The sequence below is a fragment of the Amphibalanus amphitrite genome, unplaced genomic scaffold, assembly GCF_019059575.1.
Source record: "Amphibalanus amphitrite isolate SeventyFive unplaced genomic scaffold, NRLGWU_Aamphi_draft 000316F_arrow, whole genome shotgun sequence".
NCBI lineage: Eukaryota > Metazoa > Arthropoda > Thecostraca > Balanomorpha > Balanidae > Amphibalanus > Amphibalanus amphitrite.
Genome location: NW_024881811.1, coordinates 436,753 through 445,653, shown reverse-complemented (window position 1 = coordinate 445,653; position 8,901 = coordinate 436,753). Strand labels below are relative to the sequence as shown.

Genomic DNA, 8,901 nt, shown 5'->3' with positions numbered 1-8,901 from the left:
TTGAATTTCACACGCTTTTGAGGCTTTTATGGCGGTCGCCGGAATAGGCAAATGGTAGATCAACTCTTCAAAAATTGTTTCAATATCTACTTCGCTGGGAGGAAATGAGCTTTGATTGTCAAAAAATGCAAAACTTTGCATTTGTTACAGGCACAACATCCGAAATGCAACGTGTGCTTACAGTTGTACGCCCGTCCTTAACATGGTTGTCATGAAAGTTGGGGGAGGGGGGAGGCGGCCGCACGTTGAGGGGTCACAGTCCGGTATTTTGACGCCCCCCCCCCCTTTACCGCCTGAACGGGAACCTTCACTCCATCCCGTCCTCTGTATTAACCGCCTTTAAGCCCGCCCGATGACCCTGCCGTTTTCAAAGCCAACCTGAGCTGAGCAAGATAATTCGGTGTAAACGTCGACAACTGCAGTGAGTTGTGTGCAGTCCCGGTGTTCCGCTACAACATTATTGCACCTCTCGTTTTCGCCATCATCGACGCCGTGCACTTCCGAAACATGGATGCTCCGGGACAGTTTGAAACAAGTAGATGTCCTACACGGACGCTTTGCACATCCAGTGTCTATACATATTTCCATATTTCAAACAAATCGAGCAGAAAATATTATAACGAAACAGTGGCGTACAGCGTACAGCGTGCAGCGGGGATATCTGAACAATGCACCATACATGACGAAGAGCCAGCAGACCCTGGTGCAGCTCAAGACGGCGGTCGTTGATACCACTCTTGTGCCTGCGCCCAATGCGCGCCAACGTTGGCGGGGGGGGGGGGGGAGCAGTGAGTCATTCAATACGTTGAGCTACTTTGAACATGTTCCATAGCGGCCTGACAGTAGCAAATGTGTGTTGGCTAGCTGCGCAACTGAGTAAATTTTCACACAATTTTACTTCCTTTGATTTGCAAATCCTTTTATCTGGTAAACATGCTTTAATTAAGTAGAATGATAATGAAGTGATTCAGTTTTTGGAAACGTTTCAGAACAAAACATATTAAAACAATGTCTCATACGTATTATCAGAATAACAACAAAGACCGCCGGCCATCGGTCATGAACACCGTTCACCTGTCACTATCACTGCCAGTGGAAACGCACACACACACGCGCGCACACGGACACACACGTCAGCCGCAGTCAGTTACAGGTAAGTTCCCAGAGGCCTCTCCGACGGCGGCCGGCCGGCTCCCAGAGGCTGCTCCGACAGCGGCTGGCCGTGGCTCCCAGGGACTGCTCCGACGGCGCGGCGGCTGTCGCTACCAGGGGCTGCTCCGACGGCGCCTGGCGCGCCGCTCGCAGATCCTCCTTGGAGTTCTAGCGCGCTGATGGTGGCTGTGTGATCCGCTTTCCCTTTCTGAGCTTGGTGTAGCACAGGCGACCTGCAACCACATCACAAAAACTGAGTTTGTGAATTTGAATCAACTTTGAACTGAACCACAACTATTATGTTTTTTTATGAAGATTTACCAAACCAACAATTTCAACTTCCACACTGCGCTGACAGGTATACACATAATACACAAATAAAGGCAAAAACCGTTTTTCCACTTCTTCCACTTGTCATCAATACATTTTGCCCAAGATATGAGTGTGCAACAAGTAATACATATGACTAGCCTGCTGCATCGCTTTGATGGCTTCGTGCAAAATGTAAACCTAAAAATTTCGCTCTTTCTGATTTATGGCACATCACTTTTATGCCAATTTATTAACTTTTTGGAAGGTGGCATTGTCCCTTTAACACAGGCAAGCCCTTGCCGAGCCCGGCATATGCCCGGCCTCCTCGAGCTTAGGCCCGGCAAAAGTCCGGCGGGTCCGATTTTAAGCCCGACACCGGGGCCCTGTTTCACCGGTGATAGCAGCACGATGCTTTTACACGTGTCAAATTGGGTTTCCATGGAGACATGAACAGGCCCATTGCTCCAACACTACCACAAGTGTGACGTCAGCTCGCGCAATTTGATAGCAGCGTGGTAGCAGCGTCCCGTGAAACACCGCCCGGGCCCGTAGGCTCAAGACTTGCATCATTACTATGCATATACTGGTATGGTAAGCAACCTGGCATATGAGTTGGACTCAAACAATGAAGTTAAGTGGCTAGTGCTTACCGGAAATGAGCAATCTGGTACCCGATGTCCCGTTGTACTGGAAGAGTGTTGGGATGCAGCTGCCCTCCTCAAAATGACAGGAACAGAGCTGGGAAGTGCTCCTGGGAACTGCATCTGCACGTCTGTAAATGACAGATGCAACAAATGTAACAACTGGCATACTGTTCTTGCATGTGGACTTTTACATACAAAATGCCTTGTGTTTAGAGGTAAGATATTGACTCAGACAGCACAGCCACAGCTTCTAAACAAGATGGTATCACTGACACTGTATCATGTTATTTTGGCTCCAGAATCCAGAATCAGAAGGTTGACATCCTCACCTAGCAATCAAAATGTAGTTAATTGGCTTTATATCAATGTGAGGTGCTAAGAGTGAACAATTATGATTATTTACAATGCTTCAGAACATGGTCAAACCTTAACTAACCCAACCTACAGTGGTTCGCTAGCAACATTCGTAGCACGTCTTTTTTGTACATAGTAACTGGAATATATGCTAGGTAAGAGTACCTACATCTTTTCTCTTTTTTTTTGTTAAAGAGGTATGCATTTGGCCTGTAGCCTATAACACACCTCTTCAACCAAAAATATTTTCCTTACCCATCCCAACACATCCCTTAGAGCTGCCTGCGGCATTACACTCAACGGATTACCAGGTCAAAGCATTACCTTCATTAGGTAACTTGTGGTAAACATGATAAGCTTTTAATGGATTTCATGTTCTCTTTCCTGTAATTAGTTTTATGCAATGGATTTGATTTGTTATGCTCATTATGATCAGCACAAAAATAAAACCTTTATATAAATAATATTTTCTGTATTTTAATAAAAGAAGAACTATATTTGGTAGTAGTAAAGCAGGCGTCACACTTCTTTTTGCAACCAAGGAGAGGTGCTGTAGGTTAGGTTGTAGGTTCTAAGTTGTAGGTACCTAGGTTGTAGAGTTTAGGTTGTAGGTATGGCTAGGTCAGGTTTAGTTAGGTTTGTTTTGGCTTGGTTCAATTAGAAAGCATCTCTGGGTATAGCACCTCTCCTTCATTGCAAAAAGTAGTGTGACGCCTGCTTTACAACTACCCAATATTCTATAGAAAATATTGTTTGACGCGGAAGCTTGCATTGATTAATCATGTTGTAAAATTCAAACCCATTGGCTGTTAGCAGCATGCCAATGCTGATTAGCTGACGATGACATGGCTGCATTCCTCAGCAAATTCCTCAAGAAGGCACTTTTCAGGACGAGAAATGGAATCTTTGGTATTTATTTACTTTAGGTCCGCATAACAGAGGGGTAAATAAAAGTCATTCACACGATACTCTAAGACCTCCTGATTTCATTTCTGATACTTATTCCTTCTAGAAACCAATTAAAAAGCACCAGTACACTAATATCACCAGTATCACCACAAACGGCCCCACCTCCGACCGGACCCGGAACTGCACGCGTCAAAAGACCGTCTGCGCGACGCACCCGCTACAAATGGTCCAACCAAGGTTGAGCGAAATTACAGATGATCATAAATTGTAAGGAAAGTGACGTCAAAATAATCGTGGCGGAGCGGTGCAGTGCCGAAAGCAATGCCTTAGGAGAGATTACAGGCAATGGTAAGTCAAATATTTTTAGGTTAAGTGGTTGTGTATCTGGCTTCAGGCCGAAGGCCTGAAGCCTGATGCATAACCACTTAACCTAAAAATATTTGACTTACCATTGCTTGCAATCTATTCATGCAAGTCACTTTTTTCTTTTCCCCCGGTAGGCAAACATCAGTAGGTCAGGTTAGGTAAGGTTAGGTTATGTTCTGATCATTTTCTCATGCTCTATTACCTTTGCTAAATATTTTCTCTTTTTTTATTCATCGTTTTTCTTGTGCTTTGGTATTTTGACGTCATTTTCATAACGTCGAAAACTAATCGCATCATTTTTTTCTTTTATAGGGCAACGTTGTATGTTTCGTTTTTGTCGCGGAAGCGTGCTTTCTCTTCAGTGTGTATTGTGCGGCAGTGCTGTGAAATGTGCTGGGGTTTTAGTATCTTATTTTACATTTTTGATGCATTTAAGCATCATATCTGAATTCAGGACATCAAATAGTGTAAGAATGTGCATTTTTTCTTGTTAAAAAAATATTGCGGACCTAAAGTAAATATTTACCGAATCTTTGCCTATGGTGATCATTGGGCTGTAAAAGCTCCTGGTTTGTGCTTGTCATTACATAACATTTATTACATTTATCATTACTACATAATGTATTGCATTTATCAATACAGCTAACAAGGACACATCTGGATCTTACCAAGGACACATCTGGATCTTACCTGACAGCCCTCACCCAAGCGACCCTCATCTTCTCCTCTCTTGGAAACCTCCTAAATGTACCTACATCTTGCAGCAACACAAAACTGAATCAGAGTAAGAGCTCTGCAATCTGCAATAAAATACTAGGCAGGTCACAGCAAAATACAAGAGAAAAGATTGAAAATCTGATACAAGCTTAAAATTGTATAAGATTTGGAGCAAGCAGTTTGTTGACGCCATCAAATGTATCAACCGCGCAGTATTTGTCATCAAATTTTGGTGCCGAGTCAAGGTCAAATGTCACGTGACATTTGGCCGACAGTTGGAAATTCCGACCTAGACGAGCATCTGTGGTAGAAAACCACCACTTTGGTAGGGGAAAGTACTGCTGTCAGCTACCATTTGCACCTATAGCTGTGTGTCGCTATAGCTGCGACATCTATGCATACAGGGTGGAAAGTAATTACGCGAACATGTATTTTCTTACAATTTCGCCTGTCAGTGGAGATTTTGCATGAGCGCGGGCTGTTATGGAACATGACTGGTCGTGTTTGTTGTCGCCTCATCTAACAAAAGTGACCTTACTTTGAAAAATGACTTGGAAGGTCTACAACACCTCTCGGCTTCGAGTGGTGCTGACGCCATACGCTGCTCAAGACAAAAATGGGCAAAGAGATCAATTTGAAGTTGCCAGGGAAAGCGTTTGTGATTAGGGGAGAGTGGGGCAATGGCGACACCATAAGCATTTTGCTCAATAGCTTAGCTATTTGAAGCTATTTTATGGTGATTTTGACTGTGGTTATAGCCAAAGGAATAGGCTTTCAGATAACACCCAGTTTTAGTATCTCAGATCACTGATGACAGATTCAGAGCCTACGCGAAAATGTGGTGAAAAATAGAGGTGCAAAAAAGCGAGGGGTAATGTCGGCCACTAAGTGCAATAGCACAAAAAGTCGAAATATCGTCACTGGTAAGTGGTATTCTTCCTTAAACCGTTCTTTCGATGGAAATTTAAGTGAGAATTAAGAAACGACAACTGTATTCAGCAGTTAACAGTACACTGCACTGCAACACAACACTGCACTCGCTGCAACACAACAGCGCGGCGCCAACAGAGCAGCAAAGTAACACAACCGTAAACACAGCAAGCAAACTAACACAGCCGTAAACACAGCAACCCGAAACGTTGAGCTTTAACGACAGAAGTCGCAAACAAAACCGCGTGGAGTCATTCCGGACACGTGTCCGATATAACCCCGAGGTCAGCTTTATTTTAAGAAAGCAGGCAGCAGTCAAAGGCATTGCGTCGCAAACGCCTCACATCCAGCAGTCGCCTAAGGAAGGCTTAATTGAAGGTCATTGCAAAGCAGCACTTCTGAAAATGCGTTAACACATTTCACAGTCAGCAAATAGATGCAACAAAAATTAAAAATCAGATACGAAAAACACATTTAACGCTATAAAAATGAAAATAATGGAGCTACCGTGACAAACTTGCACCACGTGCTAGAATGGCGCTCAACTGAAATGTAAACAACATCAGCTGATTAGTGATGGACAAAGTACTCACTAGAGATGGGTGGCCGGCATTACCCACCGTCCGCCATTGCCCCGCTCTCCCCTATTTTGGCTGGATTGGTGCGGAAGGGACTCGGAACGGTCTCGGCACCAGCATTACTCAATTACACGTTTGGTTGAAGCATAATAAAACTTAAGAGGACTTAAAAAGCAAAGCCGTTGGCGGCAGTAAAACCTCGGCGAATTCAGGCGCCGAATGGGTGGTCACCATTTCCGCGACCAAACGACAACAGTCGACCCGAAAACAGGCGAAATGGTTTACTTTGGCCGGGTACCCCATCTAAGATATCACGATTCATACATAAATCCGTGAAAATTCGAAAATCAAGCCGTACAAACAATCGAGATGGCCAAAATTCATGAATTAACAGCAGGATAGTCAATTTAAGTTTTCTTAAGACCGCCAAACCTGAACAGAGGAGGACAGGCAGCTGGCTTTGTGGTTGGGTGAGACATCTTCGAAGCTATTTCATCCGTCAAACCTGCAGAACAACGCGTTGGGGGCTGCTGATGCGTCCGACGTCCCGCCCGTCCCAACCTTCAAACATCCGGCAAAGGAACACACATCAGCGTGTTATGAGCGCCCGGATGGTGTCAGAATTGCATGTAGTGACCAACAAGGCCACAAAAAATAAAGTATACAACTAGTGGAACATCCTTCCAGACGAGTCTCTTTATCTAATCCATCAATGCACCAAAAGGGGCAAAATGATTGAGCGCACTTTTGTGCCCGACGCAAAGAAACTCTTCTTCATGATTGATAAAGTCCTTCCTCTCACGGCCAAAAAGACGCAAGACTGGTGCTTTGAGAACCCGTTCTTCTTCTGGGCATATAATGGTCAATCTGGGAATAGCCCAGACCTCAATTTGATCAAAAATATCCAGGCGACTCTTCAGGAGAGCGTCTAAGAGCTGCTAGTAGCCACTAACATCGATTGCCTCACCAGACAGCTCCAGGAGGCGTGGACTAAGCTTTGGCCAACAGTGCTTGACATGCTCATGTCAATTATGCCTGAACGCCTTTGTCAGTGTATCGCACATAAATAGGAATATATGAAAAGATGAAATTTTCATGTCACCGCCGCTTTTTCCATTGCTATAAGACGAAAAAGTATGTTCGCGTAATTACTTTCCACCCTGTATACGTATAAACCGCGACATCTGTGTGCCCTGATTCTAGTTAGCGATTAGCTAGGGCACCAGGGTGGATCCCATGTGGATCCAGACTTACAGTTTGATCAGCAGGGCCGGGGTGCGGAGCCGGAGCCGGAGCATGGAGCCGCGGAGCCAGCATATTTTGCCCGGAGCCGGAGCCGAAGCCGTGAAACAATATAGCCCAAAGCCGGAGCCGGAGCCGGAGCTGTCAAAAAAGGGGACGACTCCGGCTCCTTTTTTTTTAAAGAGGAAAAAATTATTGACCTAATATATGTACCTATAGGCAATAGGCATGTCTTTTGCGGCATCATATTGGACCTTCCTTCCCCCCCCCCCCGATCAGCAACTTTGACTGCCGGGATCGGGCCGGCCATGAGTCCCCCCACACTGAAACTGAAAGTCTGGATCCACCCTGGGGCCTGGTGCCCTTGCTTAAAATCAACACACACAGATGTCGCGGTTTATATGTATCAGTACCTAATTCAGTATATGCATTGCATAGATATCGCAGCTGGGGCATTCCACGTCAAATCAAACACCGAAATCCGTCATCCCCTTCGATTTTTCTGTAAATTTGTAGGCAGACTGGGCATTGGTTCAAAACTGAGTTACGTACAATATTTTCGAAATTTGATAACGTATCGCTGAGATAGGTATAGGTCATCGAATATAGCGAAAAATGCCACACATCAATTTTTTAAATGGCTTTAACTCTGGTTCCTTTTCTGGTATCAAAATGATACCAGTCTTATAGGCAATTGATAATGCTTTGATTTTTAATTATAAAATTAAATTGAAGTGACCTTGAAATGCATTTGACCTTGAAGGTCAAATGCAAAAACAGAAAAATTTGAATAGCAAAAAACACGTCACCTTCGATTTAGGTAATTTTTACATATTATGTCCGTCACAATGTTCCTAACCATCTGTGAAAAAAATTGGAGTGGGCCATTCATAACTTTCGCGGCAAACGCCGTTTTCATGCATCAACATCACGCAACCGCGCGTGACCTTGAAAGACAGAGTCAAGACATGCTTGCTTGTGTACACTTTCTGAAATGAATGATTACCTACTGATTAGTGATATCCCAAACTCTGCGAGAATGGAAATACATAGTCATCGTAGTCAAGCATTCACGTTCCATAGTAAAAGTGTCTCAGACAAACGGTATTTTGCGGTGAATTTTGAGCCGTGTGGAAATGCATCATGAAGTAAATTCCATAGGCGTAGGAACAGGGGGGGCCAGGTGGGCAAGTGCCCACCCACTTTTCGAGGTGGGGGGGCCAACCATGTGTTTTGACCCACCCACTTTTTACTCGAGGCCCCTCGTCTCGATTTGAAAGGACGTAGTCACCTTCTAGAATAAACAAACTCGGTAAAAATAAGTTCCACGAATCCCCACGCACGGACTCCAAGGGGCCGTGATGGATCCAAGGAGGCCCTCTGTTCATACTTGTCAGTCGAAGCCCCTGAGACTGATGGCCTGAGAGGCCCTAGTGGATCTGAGGAGGCCCCAATATCCACACTGGTCTGGGGAGGCCCCTGACACTGGCGGTCTGGGAGGCCCCTCTATCCACACTAGTCAGAGGTCTGAGACTGGTGGTCTGGGAGGCCCCTCCATCCACACTAACTAGTCAGAATAGGCCCCTCAGCCCCTGACACTGGCGGTCTAGCCGAGGCCCCCTACCCTCACTAGTCAGAGGAGGCCCCTCTATCCTCAATAGTCAGAAGAGGCCCCTGAGACTGATGTTCTGGGAGGC

General features: G+C 45.1%; 1 long non-coding RNA gene across 1 annotated transcript; it reads right to left on the bottom strand.

The window, feature by feature from the left end:
* Positions 1–540: 540 nt before the first annotated feature.
* On the bottom strand, positions 541–4,732 carry LOC122388282. Its single transcript, XR_006257768.1, has 3 exons — positions 4,428–4,732; positions 2,115–2,236; positions 541–1,385 (listed from the first exon to the last, which is right to left on the bottom strand). It is a non-coding gene; the product is annotated as an uncharacterized LOC122388282 (long non-coding RNA).
* Positions 4,733–8,901: the final 4,169 nt, after the last annotated feature.